Source organism: Cervus canadensis, chromosome 3, assembly GCF_019320065.1.
Source record: "Cervus canadensis isolate Bull #8, Minnesota chromosome 3, ASM1932006v1, whole genome shotgun sequence".
Classification (NCBI taxonomy): domain Eukaryota; kingdom Metazoa; phylum Chordata; class Mammalia; order Artiodactyla; family Cervidae; genus Cervus; species Cervus canadensis.
The window spans coordinates 87387109-87404784 of record NC_057388.1 but is presented as its reverse complement, the minus strand read 5'-3'; the positions used below and the strand labels follow the sequence as shown (position 1 = coordinate 87404784).

Sequence of the window (17676 nt, the reverse complement as noted above, 5' to 3'; positions counted from 1 at the left end):
ACAGACTGTCCCTTCTCTCACTGGTCACACCACTGAGAATCAGCTGAGACTTCTGAGAGGGATTTCTAAGAAAGTAATCTGCTCTTGCTGGGCTTTCCCCCTTTCTCTTGGTGTCCTGTCAGGAAGGAAGATACGAATGCGTGGAGCTCCACGGCCACCACAGATCTCGGGAAAAGAATCCACGTGTTAAGGAGGGTGGAGCAGGGCGATGAAGGGGCCTGGATCCCTGCTGACACTGGGAGTTGCGGTACCTGTTCAGGACTGCCCATGTCTGGACTTTTTCTTTTTAACAAGAAAGAAGAAAACTTAGAAAGATGGTAAAGATAACCCTATATGTGAGACAGCAAAAGAGACACGATGTATAGAACAGTCTTTTGGACTCTGTGGGAGAGGGCCAGGGTGGGATGATTTGAGAGAATAGCACTGAAACATGTATATTATCGTATGTGAAATGGATCGCCTGTCCAGGTTCGATGCATGAGACAGGGTGCTCGGGGCAGGTGCACTGGGATGACCCTGAGGGATGGGATGGAGAGGGAGGTGGGAGGGGGGTTCAGGATGGGGAACACATGTACACCCATGGCGGATTCATGTCAATGTATGGCAAAACCACTACAATATTGTAAAGTAATTAGCCTCCAATTAAAATAAATAAATTTATTAAAAAAAAAGAAGTAAACTTTAATCTTGTTTAAGCAAATGTGGTCTATATCAGCAATTGGCTGCAATTCCTAACTGATGCACTGGTCTCTTTCTCCGAAATTCATGTCCTTCTTCTACCTTCAGCTTGGCCGATGCCTACTTATCCTTAAAAAATCAGCCCAAGCAATACTCCTTTCCGGAATCCCTGGTTGTACTCTAAGAGAATCCTATGAGTTGCAGAGCACGTATCACCCTGTACTCAGTTGTTGAGCCCTTGAGCCTGCCAACTCCTTGATGGCAAAAAACACAGCTTACTTGACTTTGTGGTCCCAATTCCTAGCCCAGCGCCTGACACAGTGGAAAGTCAGTAGATGTTTAGTAAATGAATTAAATGAAAAGAAAATCCAGATGCCAATCACTGGCACTCATCTATTGATTTGTCTTGGCTTTTAAGGCTGTTTGATTCAAAGGACATAAGAGGAAGATTATTGAAGAGAAACAAGGCCTTTCTTTCCTTTATTACTGATCCAAATACAGTCCCTGCATATAGTATCTGGGGCAGAGGCTTGCTCTGAGGACCTGCCACATTATGGCTATACCTTTCCAGTTATTGCCCTGCACACAGGTTCTATCGGACAGTCAGGCTGCACAGGGGGTGGATCACACATGCCCCAGGCAAGAAGGGACTGCAGTTTCCATTTCTACATCTGAAGGAAAGGCCAATAGTTCCTTATTAGAGGGAAGAGGGAATTAATATTTATTGGGCAACTGCCGTGTGCCACACACTGAATTAGGTCGTGTGCCACACACTGAATTAGGTTCACAGTCGTGCCTGTTGCCTTAGTTAATCCTCACCACCTTTTTATGCAGTGGTTATTTTTAGTCTCACTTTTCTGATAAGGAAATGAAGGCTCAGAGAGGTTAAAGAAATTATCTAAGGTCATTTGGCAAGTACAGAAGACTGACTTGAACCCAGCTCTGCCTAAATGCAGAGCCCGGCTCTCGCCACTAACCAGTGGGCTGAACAGTCTCTGACCTCCAGGAGCGTGGCGCTCCCAGATGTCTAAGCGGTTTCTGGAGCCTTGACCCAGGGAGTGGGAGGCCCATTAGGGGCTGGGGGCGGGCGAGGAAGGCAGGATGAGAAAGGCCCGAAGTGGACTGGGGAGAGCAGGAATCCATCTTCCTGCTGGCCCTGTCTGCTCTGCTCTTGGGCTGAGGGGTGACGTGTCAGTAGAGAGAAAGAAAGTCGTTAAGAAAGCCAAGACGCCCCCGGCACAGATCTGCCCAAGCTCATCTTCCCAATGATCCCATGCTGAGCACTCCAGTCAGTGGTGTTCTGGGCTCATTACCCTCTGGGATTCGCTGCATCTCTCCTCTGTTGGTTGCTCAGCATGAGCCCAGCAGTGGGGAACTCATCACCACCTCCCCCATCGACTGGGAGAGCCATGGGCCGGGCGGAACCCACTCTCTTGGGCCTGCCTCTGGAGGTGGTCAGGCTAGAGTCCAGGAGGGTGCGGGTGGTGGAGAAGGTAAGATGAAGGACAGGGTTAGTCTGGCACACCTTCCTGCCCGACTGTCTCCCAAGCCCCCGACTGAATCTGCCTTTTTAGTCCTCTGACCGAAACAAAATCCTTCTGGCTTCCCCAACTGAAAACTAAGTTTATAATTGAAAAGCCCAGAGAATCTATTGCTGCAGAGATGAGGAAATTTAAAACTCATAACCATCCTGCAGGCCAACAGATCAGGCAGATATCCATCCTATTAGAATAACTCTCCACTGTAGATATCCATCTTATTAAAGTAAATGGTTAAGAAAGCCTGTCCCCACACCACAGAGACGCTGTGTATGGTTTTCTGCTCACCTTTCTGCATACATTCATCAGCCCATTTTGTCTCCTCGGCTGAAATCGGCCTCAGAATTACAAGCTGCCAAAAGGCAGCAGAAGTTTTAAATTAAGCATTCATGGGCGTAGGTGAGCTCGGGAAATGATGGTGGGTCGAGAGGCAGGCAGGGAAGATTTAGTGTCTCCTGTGTCGGGGAGAAGCTGAGACTCAGTAACCTGTTGGGATCTAGCCGGGGATGGGGGAGCCTGGGAGAAGTGGGTGAGGAAAGAGGGCTAAGGAGGAGGAATTTAAAAGCTCTCTGGTCAAAGGGCCAGACACGCTGCATGACAAAAGGAAAATTATTGGAGACTCTGAACCACTGCTGATGCCAACCTCCGTGCAAGGCATAAATATCTGCTGTGGAGAGCAGTGTATGTGTGAGGCAGGGACCTTGGGGGACAGCAGGCCAGGTGCTGGGGCCTCCCTCTGCTTCCCCTCAGGCATTTCTGGGTCCCTCGACTCCATCTCGTGCACCTAGTTCTGGGTTGCTGTGCATAGACGCTCCATCTTGTCCGACTCTTTTTTTAAAATTTTGAGTAATTTCTTTTTTTTTTTACTTTAATAAGAAAGCTATTTACTCCTTAACTTTCATTCTCATATACTGTCCGACTCTTTGCGACCCCCTGGACTGACTGTAGCTCGCCAGGCTCCTCTGTCCATGGGGATTCTCCAGGCCAGAATACTGGGTTGCCATGCCCTCCTCCAAGGGATCTTCCCAACCCAGGGATTGAACCCAGGTCTCCCACAGTGCAGGTGGATTCTTTACTACCTGAGCCACCAGGGGATCTTCTCAACCCAGGAATCGAACCAGGGTCTCCTGCATTGCAGGCAGGTTCTTTACTAGCTGAGCTACCAGGGAAGCCCCAGTTCTGGGTTACCAAGCACTTACACCCCACGTACGGGACAGCAGGGGCTATAATCTCAAGGTTTCTCTTGAGGTCAGTTTGTATGAGGAGGTAAAATCGCCTCTCTCCAGCCCCTGCCTTACTGCCCTGGAGTGGTCAGCGGAGCCTGAACCAGGATGCGCGTGTGTATATGCTGCTGCTATGACTGACCACGGCGGAGGTCACTCACTTGGCCCCAGAAAGGAGGCCCAGGGGGACTGCAGATGACTTACTGACAGCAGCCTTAATGGTGCTCAGTGGTGCAAGGAAGACAGGCAGCAGCCGGCCCAGCTCTCCGGGGGCCTGCCCCCTGCACCAGCCATTCCCATTACCTTGGTTTATTTTCTTTTATTGCAGAGCAGCTCCTGTGTGTGGGCAATAAAGCTCTGACTGCTGTACTCTCCAGGCCTGGGGTGGAGGAGTGCTTGGCTAGCTGAAGTAGAGCAGCTCCGGACGAGGAGGCCTGAGCTGGGGCTGATTCCCTTGGGTGTACCCCCAGGAGGGCAATACCCGAGCATCCTTCCTGAGTGGGAAAGGCCCTGGGAGGACCGGCAGCAGCAGGAGCCACTCAAACGCTGGCTTCTCCCTAGGCTCCCCTTCATCCAGGGTCCCCATCCTGTTGGCGGGCTTTGCAACCCTCCCCCTCTCCAAGCCCCTCATTTTTCTCAGTCACTCTGTTCCATCCTCTTGCTCCTGGGCAAACCTCCTTCCACTGCCATTCAGACATCCCACTTCTGTCTTCTGAACAATTTCCTGCTCCATAGTCTTCTAGCTACTGGGAAAAAAAAAAAATATATATATATATATATATACACACATATATATATATATATATATATATATTGCCTTCTAAAGTGACTGATTTCCTGCAACCACTTCCTTTGACATTTGTGAGTCATTCAGACCCCTGATGGGAGGGCAGGCAAGGGGGAAAGTGCCCTGGGACGGAGGTGGGGAGCAGGGTAGAGTTCTTCACTTAAGGGCCAGCAGCCCTGGGAAATGGAAGTGCTGGAGTGGCAGGGGCTACAGAGGGTCTTTTTGAAGTTTCAGGTACTGGCTTGTACAGGCTTAGGGAGGGCAGAGAGAAGCTGCTAGCTAGCTTCCTGCCAGGACACAGGGTGACAGTGCAGCCCCACGTGGTTTACAAACACAGAACCTTTGCTAAAACTTGTCCTTAACACTTTGAAAGCCTTAAAACCCCATAACTGCCTCTCTAATGAGAGCTTTTAAGGAGACCCTTCCCCACCAGTTGTCTACAACTCTGCTCAAAACACATCTGCAACATTTTCAGTCCAATCCATTTGATTTATGCCCTATTTTTATGTCAATCAGTTCAAAGTAACTGTGGGTCAATTCTGTATGCATTAGACCTGTGCTGCCCAGACAGCAGCCACCAGCTCTAAATGGAAGTTCCTAAAGGGTAGGGGCTGGGATTGGTCTCTTCACATCATTTCACTGACTATAAATCTCCTGCCCCAGGGGACCCATTGTTGTAACTCTGAAGTCCCAGGGGAATGGGAAAGTCCCCAAAGTGGGGTGGGATATAAGACTGGCATTCCAGGCACAGCTCATCAGGCCAGGCTTTGGACAAGGAGATGGATTTCGTCTGATTTCCCTTGACGGACGAGTGGTGTTCAGCAAACAGCCAGGCGTGCGGCTGTCACTCTGATGCCGAGCTCTGACAGGCATCGATCAGGCTGCAGTGTGAGCATGCAGACACATACACAGACCTCGTCAACATCTCAGCTTGGAAGACAGTTCTGTCTGGAGCCAGGATGGCCACACCCCCCTTGGGGGATGCTGCTGCAGAGCAGACTATACCAATGAGGGAGAGGAGGCAGAATGGAGCCTCCTCAAAATGCCCATTCTTGGGTGGGAAGACAAGCAAAAAGGGGCACTAGGTGAAGGCTGGTATAAATGGCCAAGCAAGGCAAAAGCAGGAGAGAGGGTAAGCTGACATTCCTAGTCTCCGCCCCTGCTCCCATGCCCAGCAGCCCCCCTGTATCTGATGCTGCACTTAGCCCACGGAAATTACAGAACACCCCATTTGAACCAAAGGTCATCTCAGTCTCCTCCCCTATCCAGACATCTTCCTCACGCTCCTAGGAAATGGTCTGCTTCTAGCAAAATATTCCCTAACAGGGAACTCTCTAAAAAGAGTCCATTCCACTATTTAGAAGTTGTCTTTCAAATTCAACCTGTATTTCCTCTTATTTGGAGTCTGGAGCAATTTGGAACAAGTCTGATCCCTTTTTCTTATTTACCTGTGGGTAGTTTTGGGAAAGCTACCTGAGCCCAAACACCTCTCAGCTCTGAAGGCTGCTCTGAGAAGTAGGTGAGAAAAGACTCAGGTGTGAGTGACTAGCATGGTGTGTAGCAAGCCCCCCAAAAGTGTCTGCTCCCTGCATGTGACAGCCATTCATATTATTAACATTTATTCTGTTTCTTCATTTCTATTACTCCCTGCACCTGGATCCCACCCACCCTCTATACCACCTGGTCTCTTCCTAGGAATGCTCCTCAACTTAATAAAAAATGCTCTTAAAAACTGAACACAGAATCCCAGAAGTTGCGTAAACACATCCAAATAATCACCTTGTTTGATTTACACTGTTCTCTATTGCAGCCATTTTTATCAATCATTTCACACTGTTGTTAGTACACAGTTTGTAGTAAACAAAATGCCCTGGGGTAGTTTGCAAATGAACTGCGATCAAGATAGGTCACCTTCATCTTGTAATTGTGTAACTGATTTTTTTTTTTCCCTTTGATCTTAAAAAAGCACTCTGTATTTGTTACAACTGGTAAATTACATTTCACCTTGTAAGTTGCAGCCCATCTTTCTCCATACTTGTAAGAAATTTTGAACCTTGATTTTCTGTCCTAGCAGAACACAATCTTGTGCATCTCAAATGTGGTAAGTCAGCCTGCAGGGCTTTCCCCTAAATCTCAGGAAGGGCAGACAGACCCAGGAGAAGAAACTGAAACTTGCACTGTGGCTCCAAGATGCTCCATAAGTGAGGATTTGGTGAATCCACTTGGGCTTTCCAGGTGGCCCACTGGTAAAGAATCTGTCTGCAACGCAGGAGGCGTGGTTTCGGTCCCTGGGTCAGAAAGATTACCTGGAGAAGGAAATGGCAACCTACTCCAGCATTCTTGCCTGGAGAATTCCATGGACTGAGGAGCCTGGTGAGCTACAGTCTGCCATGGGGTTGCAAAGAGTCAGACACGACTGCGTGACTGAGCATGCACGTACAAATACGGCTGAGAAGGAGAACCCTGTGGTGGGAGCCTGTGGGAAGCCCTGGAGGCACAGCACAGCAGGCAGAAGCAGGGAAGGACCAGGTCTGAACACCACCCTCTGGGAGCTTTCCTATTGCAGCTTTCAGGTGAGTGAAGCTCCTGCCTCTTACACGGACCCAGAGGTGGATCTGGGGTACAAGTCTACACTAAAAATGCAGATGAGGCAGAGAAGAGCTTAGAAACATCTCAGCAATGATGCTCTTCCTCATCTCGGGAGGGCTGACTTGGCTCTGTCCCCTCCCAGGGCCCCTCATATCGGCAGCTCTGCCTATCTTCTTGGAACACTGGTTCTCTCAGATAATTATAGGAACTCTCTGGGGAGGGCTGGCTGGGTCACAGGTAGATGGCTGTGGGAATGCAGAAAAGGAACTTGGCAGCAGCACAGAAAGTGGATTTGCAGGCGACATGATGAATGGAAGAGGGACTTGGGCCCAAAGACCATGGGGAAATGGTGTGAAAGAGGACCAAAAAAAAAAAAAAAAAAAAAATTGAGCCAGGAACTGGAGGCTGAAATAGATTTTTGTTCAAAGTCTGTTCCCATGGCATCTGAGGGGCACGTGGGACTCTCCCAGAGTCCAGCTCCCTGAATGTTACATGGCTATAAGGTCCTGTTTCTGGATGGTTTGGTAGCAATGATCTCCTTGCTATGATGAAGTAACTGAACTGCTCAAGTCAGTGAATGAGAAACTTGCAGAGGCCTTTTCTCCATGTGACGGTGGCTTATGGGGGTGGGGGGTGGGGGTGGAAGATGGTGAGGTGTGGGGAATCTCATTCGACTTTTCTCTTCAGGATCTGCTGGATCACTCTGACTCAATCTGTCTAAACATGATATAAAAATGTCTTTTTAAAGATGGTCAGAGAACAGTGGTTTTTGCAAACATTGTCTGTTTCCTTAGGGGCATTCAAATAGAAGAACCCTCCACATACAGAAAAGAGGAAAGAGAGAAAGAAAAGAGTGAAAACTGGATAAACATCTCTTTCTGTTCATGCCTGTCTCACATGTGCATGCACACTAGCTCTTGATTCAGCCTTCTCTTGGAGATGGGCTGGGACCAACCATGTGGTACCCGAGGCTATCTATCTGGGATAGAGGTGTCCCTGAGGTTAATCCTTCTGGAAAATACAGAATGCAGTGCTCTCTGGCAAGCCTTTCCTATGTGTGTGTTTACCGTGGCCTCCCTGGTTTTAGTAAAGCTTTCTTTCAATGACCCTAAGACACCGGCCCAGAATCTCTTTCACCTTCACGTCACCTGCAGAGAAGCACTGTTTCCCTGACTGATTCTCTTCCTTCCTGCACTCCAGGGCTCTCGGGTGACTTTCCTCTTATAACTCTGCTTACTAATATCACCCCAATTTTATGGAAGAGCAAACTAAAGGTTGACGAGTTAAGTGCTTCTCTGTAAGGCCATGCAGCTAGTATATGACCGGGCTGGAATTCAAAAGTGGACCTCTGATTCCTAAGTCCTCATTGCCAACAATCACACCATCCTGTTGTACTAACATGGTGGCAGACGGGAAGCTCTGGGCTTCTGGTCTTTAGAGTGAGTCGAGAGGAAGAGGGTGCTTGGAACCATGTGGACCCAAGAGGGAATGGAAGGAAGAGGGGAACTGATGGGCCTTGTGTCAGGATGGCAACTGAAGAGAAACCTGTCCTCCTTGGAAGGCCTTGGAGGAACAGGGGAGCTTGGGGAAGTGAGTAGCTGTGAGAGGAAGGGCCAGGGTGAGGGCTGGAGACGAAAGGCCGGAGCAGCCGGGTCTTGTTTCTTTTATCCAGAGCGGAAAGAGAAAACCTTCTGGGGGATGAGGCACAGGGACAGATCAGTCACTGAGCCCTCCACGGTGCCAGGAAACTCTGACCTGGAGGGGAAGATGGAATGAAAAGCTCTGGGGCTTGAAATGATTCTGGATCTGCTGGTGTTAGGGCAGCAGAGAAAAAGGGGTAAAGAGGAAAGACGGGAAGGCACAGACTCACAAAGAAAGGTTTCCGGCCCCAACTCTACCCCCAGGAAGGACTGTGCCATGGAAATCCCTGAAGCTGCCTGGAAGCTCTGCTTTGCGGTGCGGTTAACCTTCTCTCCAAGGTCTCTGGTGGACAGAAAGACGGACATACAAGAACCTGCGTGGAGAGCTGGAAGGACTGCAAACCAGAGTGCATCCTGACTATCGGGCCAAGCCAGTCGGCAGAGGGGACACGCCTCAGAGTGGCGAATACTGTACATGGAGAATGAAAGATCACTTACAACAGCAGAGATGATCCACTTACTTCCTCGAACAACTTCCTGTTCTTGCCCCCACAGGGCTGCCCTGGTGGCTCAGTGGTAAAGAATCTGCCTGCCAACGCAGAAGACTCAGGTTCGATCCTTGGGTTGGAAAGATCCTCTGGAGGAGGAAATGGCAATCCACTCCTATATTCTTGCCTGGGAAATCCCAAGGGCAGAGGAGCCTGGCGAGCCACAGTTCATGGGGTTGCAAAAGAGTCAGACAAGACTTATTGACTAAACAACAACAACTTGCACCCCAAACCCAAAATCGGTCCCGGAAGCTCTCTCCTCCAGCCACACAGAGGGACAGGCCAGCCCCTGGGAGCTGTTTTAGTCGGTGACACCTTCTCTCCTTCCCTCCATTCCCGAGGCTGTTACCAAATAGCCTGTGCGTTTCCCCAGTTCATCCCACTCTTTCCAATCAGCGCTAATTGAACCACTTAACTCAAAGACAATAACATTTGCCGTTTCAAACCGTTAAGAAAAGTGTCTTGGTTGAGACGTTCTGTAGAAGGCCTACTCCAGGGATGTCAGTGCAGGCTCTCACACAAACATGCCCACAAGGCACACTCAGCGTGTAAACACGCACACGACTAACGGTTCCAGGAAAAAGGCTGTAAAAGCATGGTCAGCAAGTGTCAGCCTGTCCTTCACCACGGGGTTGCCTGAATTATTAAAAAAAAAAAAAATCACTGCTGGTTCTAACTCAGGGCTGGGAAATTGCAGCTGTGGTCTCATCCTGGTGCACCCAGAGCTTCTGCTGCCTGTGTTCTCCGAGGTCCGGAGACGAACAGGAAAGAAGAGAAGCGCAGCCCCCAGGCCCCACCACACTTGACAGCTAGAATCTTTCCAGGGGAGGTAAGAGAGGAGGAGATGGAAGGCGTGCTCTCCCCAAACCCTCTGGGGTGGGGGTCTCCTCCTCATCTCTCATCATAAACAGGCCCACCAGCAACCCCATCACATTAAGGAGAGGTGGATGGGGGCACAGAGGTTGACATGACATGAAAAAGCATCCTCTCTTTCAGCTTCAAGACCAGCCCTGGAAGGCCCCAGGAATGAGAGAGGGCTCGGGAGAAGCAGCACTGCAGGCAAGGGCGAGGGCCTGGAGATATGCCAGGAAGAGAGAGGACCAGAGCAACAGGGGAAAAGGGTCAAACAAGACCCGCAAGGAAAGCGGAAGGAGAGGGGGAGGAGAGGGTAGAGGAGGGGAGGGTGGGAGAGTGACCCCAGACCTGCTTCCACACTGTGAGTGGACGGAGGACAGTGTGCTTTTACAGACTTAAAGACTGAATGAAAGTAGGGACTTCCCTGGTGCTCCAGTGGTGAAGACTCCACGTTCCCAAAGCAGGGGGCCCAGGTTCGATCCCTGGTCAGGGAACTAGATCCCACACGCTGCAGCTAAAAGTTCGAGTGCTGCAACTAAAGATTCCATATGCCACAACCAAGACCTGGCGCAGCCGAATAAATGTCATAAGTAAATATTAAAAAAAAAAGTGAAAATAGCTCAGGGTAGGGGTTTCTCATTTCATCTCTGCCGCTAGCTGTATGACTTTATGGTAAATCACTTAACTTCACTGGGTTTGTGATTTCATCTGGGTGTGAGGGGTGGGATTAGACTTCTGAGCTTCCTTCCAGCTCTCAAACACTCCCATTCCAACTCTTGGCTCTGCACCCAAAGTTGCACACCCACTTCAATCCCCTTGGTGTGTTCCTCGCCTGCTGGGACCAAGGCCAAAACGATTCTGGTGCAAGCCCTTGCCTTCTGATTTTAGGGCTCTGCTCCCCTATTTGTTTCTCTCTGAGCTCTGGGGCTCTGCCAAGAGGGGTTGTCTCTTCTGCCACTAGATTCCAAAACTGATGTCTTCCCTGCTCAAGTCCCACTGAGTAACATCAAGCCTCATCAATTCACCGGTAGTTGATGGGTCCCCAAGAACAGATGAGATGCTGCCAGAAAGGAGACAGGCAAATTCTAGTCTGACCTTTAAAAAGGGACAAAAGCATGGAGCAAAGAAAAGGAAAGATGGTGAAGTCCATGAACTTGCAGGTAAGAGAGCTTTAAGTCTGTCCTGGACCAAGTCCCAGAAGCAGTGGTTGAAATGCAGTTTGTGAGTTCTTAGAAAGAAGTGATTATTAAGAGATGACATGTCCATGAAAACTAAGTCAGGCTTAACCTCATTCCCTTTGCAGGTAGAGTCACTCAGCTGTAAAATGAAGCGTCTATCATCACCCTGCTTTTTCCATGGGACTGAATTATTTTAGGTGGGGCAGTGACAGGACGCGGAATGATGATCACAAACTGAGTTAAGGAAGCAGTTCTGGTTTACTGCTAACCTGCCTTTAGCATCTCTAAGAAAAACAGAGTGGACTTCAGGCTCAGAGCCTCGCAGGCAAGGAGGATTTAGCCAGAATTCACTAACACTCATCTGCAGTCTCTGTATTCATTTTTAAAATTTCCTTTCATTTACGATAAGTGATGTGCTTCCATTTTAAAAAGTTCCTTTTAAAATAGTTTCAGAAAGAACAGGGTGATTTAAAGAAAAATATGAAGGAGATAAGAGTATAGAGGATATCTGGACTTGGCAATGGCACATAGATGGTATAATGGACACCTGAAGTTCGGGAGATCCGGCTGTAAATTAAATGCAGCTGGCCAACAGCAGGGCTGGAACCACTTGGTGGCACTTCGGCTGCCTGAGTCTACAGGCACCGGCTGTGGGAAGGTCTGATGGCTGCCACTCAATAGCCATTTCCCCTTCTCCCTGCTGGCAAGTCTCTGCCCTTTTTCCCTGGGATTTCTGCATGTGACTCAGGAAAACACAAACTGATCTAACTTATTTTTTGTGCCCTGGGACTTGCTGACAGTTGAGGGAAACCTATGCACTTCCTCATAGAATAGTATTTTTGGATACATTAATTAAAACACATAGGATTACAAAGGAAATCAATTACACTGAAAGTTATTACAATATTAAAACAAAACAAAACAAAACCCACCCACGTCAGGATTTAGTCAATATATGTACTTCTTCATTAACACACCAAATAACAAGATTGAGGAGTAGGTCTGACATCTAAAATCTCAAGGCAGTGATAAGAGTCAACACAATGTTGAAATTCCTGCAACTACTGCAACATGATATAAAATTACTTGTGATTTCCATTGATGATAAAATCATAGGTACGCTAGTTTTACTATGATTTTTGGCTTACATTCACTTTCAAAGGACATGTTAACTTTGAGTTAGAGGTTAATAAAAAGAGATAATTTTCTCCCATCCAAATTCATGGACCCTTTGAGTACCTGATCTTAGTCCATAACTGGGGCTGGGGAGCAGAGTTCTCTTTCCTGGTCCCACAGTTTAGTACTGTTGTCCAAATCTGGACAGCGAGATAGGAGAGGAAGTCAGGTGAAAGGCATGTGGGGAAGGACTTCTTTGCTTTTAAAAAGAGATGCAGAAATAAGACACTGCTGCTTCTCCTGACTTTGGAGATTGGTGTGTGGGCATGCCATAGCCTGGCGCCATGGCAACCATCTTGCAGCCGAGAAAGAACTGTGGTCACGCTGAGGGAATGGCTCAACAGAGAAGAGGAAAAGAACTAAGGTACCTGAGGCTGACCTGGGGCCACATCTCAGTTAAACTAACCCACCCTGGAACTACCCTACTTTGGGACTGACCTTCTTCTATGTGAGGTCGGTCTCCAGCATAGATGGTCTATTACTTGCAGCATGAGACACCTATAGCCTAAAGTGACCTATGTGCCTTTCCCATAGTTAATGTGTCTTCTTTAATCTCCACAACAAAACTAGCACTCCCTAACGTTTCTGAGTCACAGGAGTTGTTCTGTGTCCCAAACCCATTTCTGTCATTCCCCCCCCACCCCCAGTGTCTCAGGGTGCTCAATGTACAATTGAAGAGTTGCCATCTAATGAGAACTGACAAGGTGGAGGCCATAGGAATGGCTGATGTCAGGAAAGCTCTTGGTAAAGGGTGCCACCCACAGCATCGGTTCAGAGCTCTATTCCGGTGCAACAACTGGGGTGGGGAAGAGGAGGAGGAGTCAGGGTGAGGACAAGTCAGTCTAGAAAAGAGGACACAAGTGGAGTAGGAAAGCAAGATATGAAGAGAATATCTAGGTTTCCAGATTCATAACTGGTTCTGTTCAAATATCAGGACTGACACCACACCAATTCTCTACATGAGATCCCTTTTCTTTTTTCCCTTTTCCCCCATCAGTCCATCTCTGCCTCTAGCTTCCAATCTATCGAGGTACACATTTCTCAGTGCACAGCCACAAATCTGATAGAAAGCTTGCAGAAGACATCAGACAGACTGTATAATCTCTGCTAATCCTGTAATCAGAAGCTAAACCCAGGACACAAGTGGATTTGCAAAGTAAGGCTTTTAGAAACTCAAATGGCATTAGCAGGCCACAAGACCAATGTATGCAGTGACTGAGTGAGACCCATCAATCCAGAAGCAGATTCGTTCCTTCTACTCCATGTGAGCCCTGGGGAAAAAGAAAGGAAGGACTGAAGGGAAATGGGCTGTTATACCTGAGGACGACAGCAAGGCCATCCCAAGTTCCTTGTCGAAGGTTCTCTTAAATGGTAAGTTCGGGTGTAGGAGTGAGAGGAGGAATGAGAGGTGGGGGAGGTTAGGAGCAAGGGAAGATCAGCCCATCCCTTATTCTAAACCCCTTTTATTATCTTCTTTGGGAGAAAAACAACAAATGATTCCAGCAAGGCGAGAACTGGGAAGGCGTACAAAAACAAGCACGTTGTACATGCACAGGGCCCATGCAGAATATTCCTTGGTAACCAGCTTCCAAGTCACTGGTTTCAGAGTCTCTGCTCACACCTGACCTGGTCTAGGGGACAAAGGTCTCTGAAACAGGCAGGGCTGTATTTGTCCACAGAGTTTGTCTCATCGGGAGCCTGCCTGTCCCTTGGTGGATGGGGCCTGAACAAATCTTTCTGTGCCACCCATCAGGGCCACACAGCTCCTTGACGGCGCTGTGTGGAGAAGTGATTAACACACCAACCACAAGTGCCACAGGTCCTGGTGAGGTGGAGGGGCCCTGGAGATGGGAGGTGGCCTGGGAAAAACTTCCCTTCAGCCAAATGGAAATACTTCACTGGTTTTTTTGTCCACGAATCCCCATGTGACAGCACTGAGTCTGTGGGTGGGTCACTGTGTGGGGCCACATCCCCGTTTCTTTTGGGGACCAAACGTTCCCAAGGATAAGCTGAGCTGGGGCCAGTGAAGGAGACCCCACTCTGTTAGCTTTGGTCCCTGACACAGCCCCTCTCAGGTTCACAGCCCTTCCTAGAGGTTTTTTAAAGAAACAGATTTTAAAAGTTGTCTGGTTACACGGTCCTATTTAACGGGCACCCTTCAGAAGAGCTGCTAAGTTTAGTATAAATACAATGTTTAGAACAAGTACAATTATTTCAGCGGGCTAATATGGGGAAACCATGTGTTTTGACATTTTTGTCTAAACAGTTGACCATCAGGCCCTTGAGCAGTATCTTAAAAACAAGACAAAGCAGTTTCTAACCCTGGCACAGGTGGAACCAGAATGAGAAACCCAGGGACACTGAAATATGGGGAGATAGGCGCACCTCTGAGATGGGCCACACGATGGGCCAAAGCTCAGCCACCTTTCGGCTTCTCTCACAAACTAACGCAGCCTAACAGAGATATATGTGTCAGACCCCTCCCAGAGACTGAGAAACCCCCAGCCCTCTGGCGCCAGTACCACTGTCCTCCAGGCTCCCATGTGAGTCTTAAGAAAAATCCCTCAACACCTACTGAACTCTTCTCCTTCCTAGAAAACAGTATTTAACAAGAATGGTCTTATTGACCGAAGCAAGCAAGTGAAGGTTACGTGTTTAGAAAACTCATTAATAACAAATACCATTCTTAAAGAGACAGACTCAGATGGAGAGGAGCTGGCAGGAAGCCCATCCCTTAGGCTGCTCTGAACATGGGGAAGGCTTGCGGATGGTGGTGCTGAAGGCCAGAGGCTGGCCTGGGCTCCGATCAGAGCAGGAGTTCCTCTTAGTCTCAATTTGATAAAGACGTTTACCCAGTAGCTCCCGGGGGTACAGGGCAGAGGGTCTCATTTCTGTCCTTTTACAGACAGTGGGAGCAAAAGACTGCTTTAATCGGTTAGGAAATCAGAAGGCTCAGGCCAACAGAGGGTCTTGCCCTCTGTTGGGCAGGGCCCCACTAGAGTGGAGTGTTGGACACAGGCCCCATCTTCTTCTCGGAGGTTTCCGCTAGAGGGAAGAGTTAGAATGCCCCAGCCTTGTTGGTTGGTTGGTCTTTTCATATTCCTCTCTCTCTTTTTCACTTACTGGCTCGTGTGCACACATGGCCTTGAATGGATCCCACGGACTGGCACTGGGAGGCAGACTGTCAGATGCCAGGACAGGAAGGACGGAGATGAAGCTGCCCTGTGCGCCTGGGATCCCAAGACGGTCTCCCCTTGGGGAGTGACCCTCACGGGCTCGGAGCCAGTTCCATAGCACCACCGAGTCACTAGGCCACAGAGGCCAGTTGAGGGGGGGTGGAGCAGGAAGGCTGTCCAGCCCAGAGACCGCTCACTTACACAAAGAATCCTTTCAGAGTTATTGGCTGGCAGGGCTCCTCTCAGACTTTTTTTTTTAAGGGCTTGTGCACTGAATACAAATCAAGCGGCTTCACTGGGCTATCACACAAACTGGCCCCAGACACCAAGACAGTGATACAGAATGGGGGCTCTTCTAGCCGGGTGGCTGGCGTCCAGGCATCACGGTAGGAGACGCCCAGATCCCCGGCTGGTGGTCCCACAGAAGCGGGGCTTCAGCACCTCTTATCAGAGGCAGAGCCATTTCAGTCTGGTGTCCTTCAGAAAAATAGTTTCAAGCAGACCAACACGACAGGTTCCCAAGAGCATGCTGCTTAGCATTCCTGGCTGGTAGCGAGGAAAAACTGAAAAGACAGCGATTCTTGGCCAAGGTGCGGGGGTGGAGGGTGGGTAGCGTTCTGGGGTAAAGGAGAATGAGGCGGTCCTGTTACCCTTGTGTAAAAACAAACAAATCTACCTATCCGTTGTGGCCAAATTCAGAACTGTGTGTGAGAGAGGCCAGACGTGAAACACAGAGAGACAGTATGGCTAGGATGGGCAGATGAACCAACCAACAAACGGGGGAATTCTTCCCTCCCCATCTGCTAGAAGAGCTAAAGGGCCTAGCTTCCCTTACTTCACATTCACTCACCCCTAGTTCCTCTAGATGTAAAGGTGATTTCCACTGGAAGCATGTGCAGTCAGAACTGCATCTACAACCACAGATTAAGAGCCGGCTGGGGGCTGGGGAGATCTCACTCCTGAACAGGCTCATGCAATGAAAAAGGAAGGTGGCCTCCAGGAACCTGGGTGTCAGCCAACCCACCCATCGGTCGTTCCATGACTCATGGGGAAGCCAGTGGTGTGGGCTCCAGGCGAGGCTTCTAAGGGTAAGAGCCTGGCCTTTGGCTGACAGAGGGGGTAGGCTGAGGATGGTCACAACAGCCACCGAGAGACAAAATTCAAGCCCGTATTTTCATTCTCATTTGGGATCCTCCAAGTCTCCCTCAGAAGCTCCTTAGATGAGACAAATGAACCCACCTCACCAGACCAGTACGGGATGATGAACCGAGGCCACACCAGCCACAAGGGAGAGAACCCGAGCTATAGCTGAAGCTGACACCGTAAAACTGAAAACAATTAATGAGTTGCGTGAGGCAGCTTGATGGCCAAAAAATGCTGATCCACAAAGAAACTAAAGAACAGATCAAGAAGCCTGGCAGAGAGAAGGCAGTGCCAACTTGGCGCTACGCTATGAACGGGGCGGGGGATTAAAATGGCTGGGAGGCCATGAGGCACCTACAAGACGCAGCAGAAAAGGACAACAGGTTGCAAGCCAAACTGAACAGATTAAAAACACAGAAAATGTTCCAAAGTGAGTATGTTTCTTAAATTCAGTCAGAAATGTTCGAGGGTAAGTATAGAAAAGTGTGTTCCGATCTTGTTCACTCTCTCTAAACTATAAGGTATCCTCTGAAGCAGGAAGCTGCTTGCTCCACAAGGGGCCCTAGAATATTCCTTGGAGAACAGACCTAAGCCATGTGACTGTTCTTTAAACAAATCCTGTGACATACCCATGGTCAAGGAAAATGAAGTCACAACATGAGAAGAATCATCTTTCCTCAAGGGGAAAGGGACAGAAAGTCAATAGCAAAGCTGAAGAAGGACCCAGGTGGCCAAGCTCCCAGTCAGACTCTCCACACAGCTGTCTGCTCCCCTCTCCACACCCCCCCACAGTGTTTTAAATTAAGAGTCTGTGGATGGAATTATTTGTTCTTTAGCCACGCAAAATCTGGGGACTGGCAGCTCATAGAGATAAGGACCCTGGGAAGAACCTCTGGGCTCCTCTCGTGGCCCAGTCAGGGGCCCACTGACTGCTCTGGCGCTCAGTGGGATATTTATAGCTGCCTTTAAATTTACCCGACTCTCCATAAAGCGAGGTAATGGGGCGCCCTTTACTGCTGCTCGTGGTGATTGTCCTAACATTCTTTAATTAGCAAAAAGCGTTGGCACAGCCACTTTCAAAGCATTTGATCTTACGGTCCTGGTGTTCCCTATTTCAGGCCCAACAGCCCTCACTCCCTTTGGAG

At 49.0% G+C, this 17676-nt stretch overlaps 1 protein-coding gene and 1 long non-coding RNA gene across 2 annotated transcripts in view; both read right to left on the bottom strand.

The window, feature by feature from the left end:
• SND1 (staphylococcal nuclease and tudor domain containing 1) overlaps window positions 1–17676 on the bottom strand; it is a 411508-nt gene that overhangs the window by 33172 nt on the left and 360660 nt on the right. The window lies entirely within an intron of this gene.
• The window catches only part of LOC122438605, a 31969-nt gene continuing 25472 nt past the window's right edge, over window positions 11180–17676 (bottom strand). The window contains exon 4 of the long non-coding RNA XR_006268592.1: window positions 11180–11191. This is a non-coding gene — a long non-coding RNA (uncharacterized LOC122438605). The remainder of the gene's footprint in view (window positions 11192–17676) is intronic.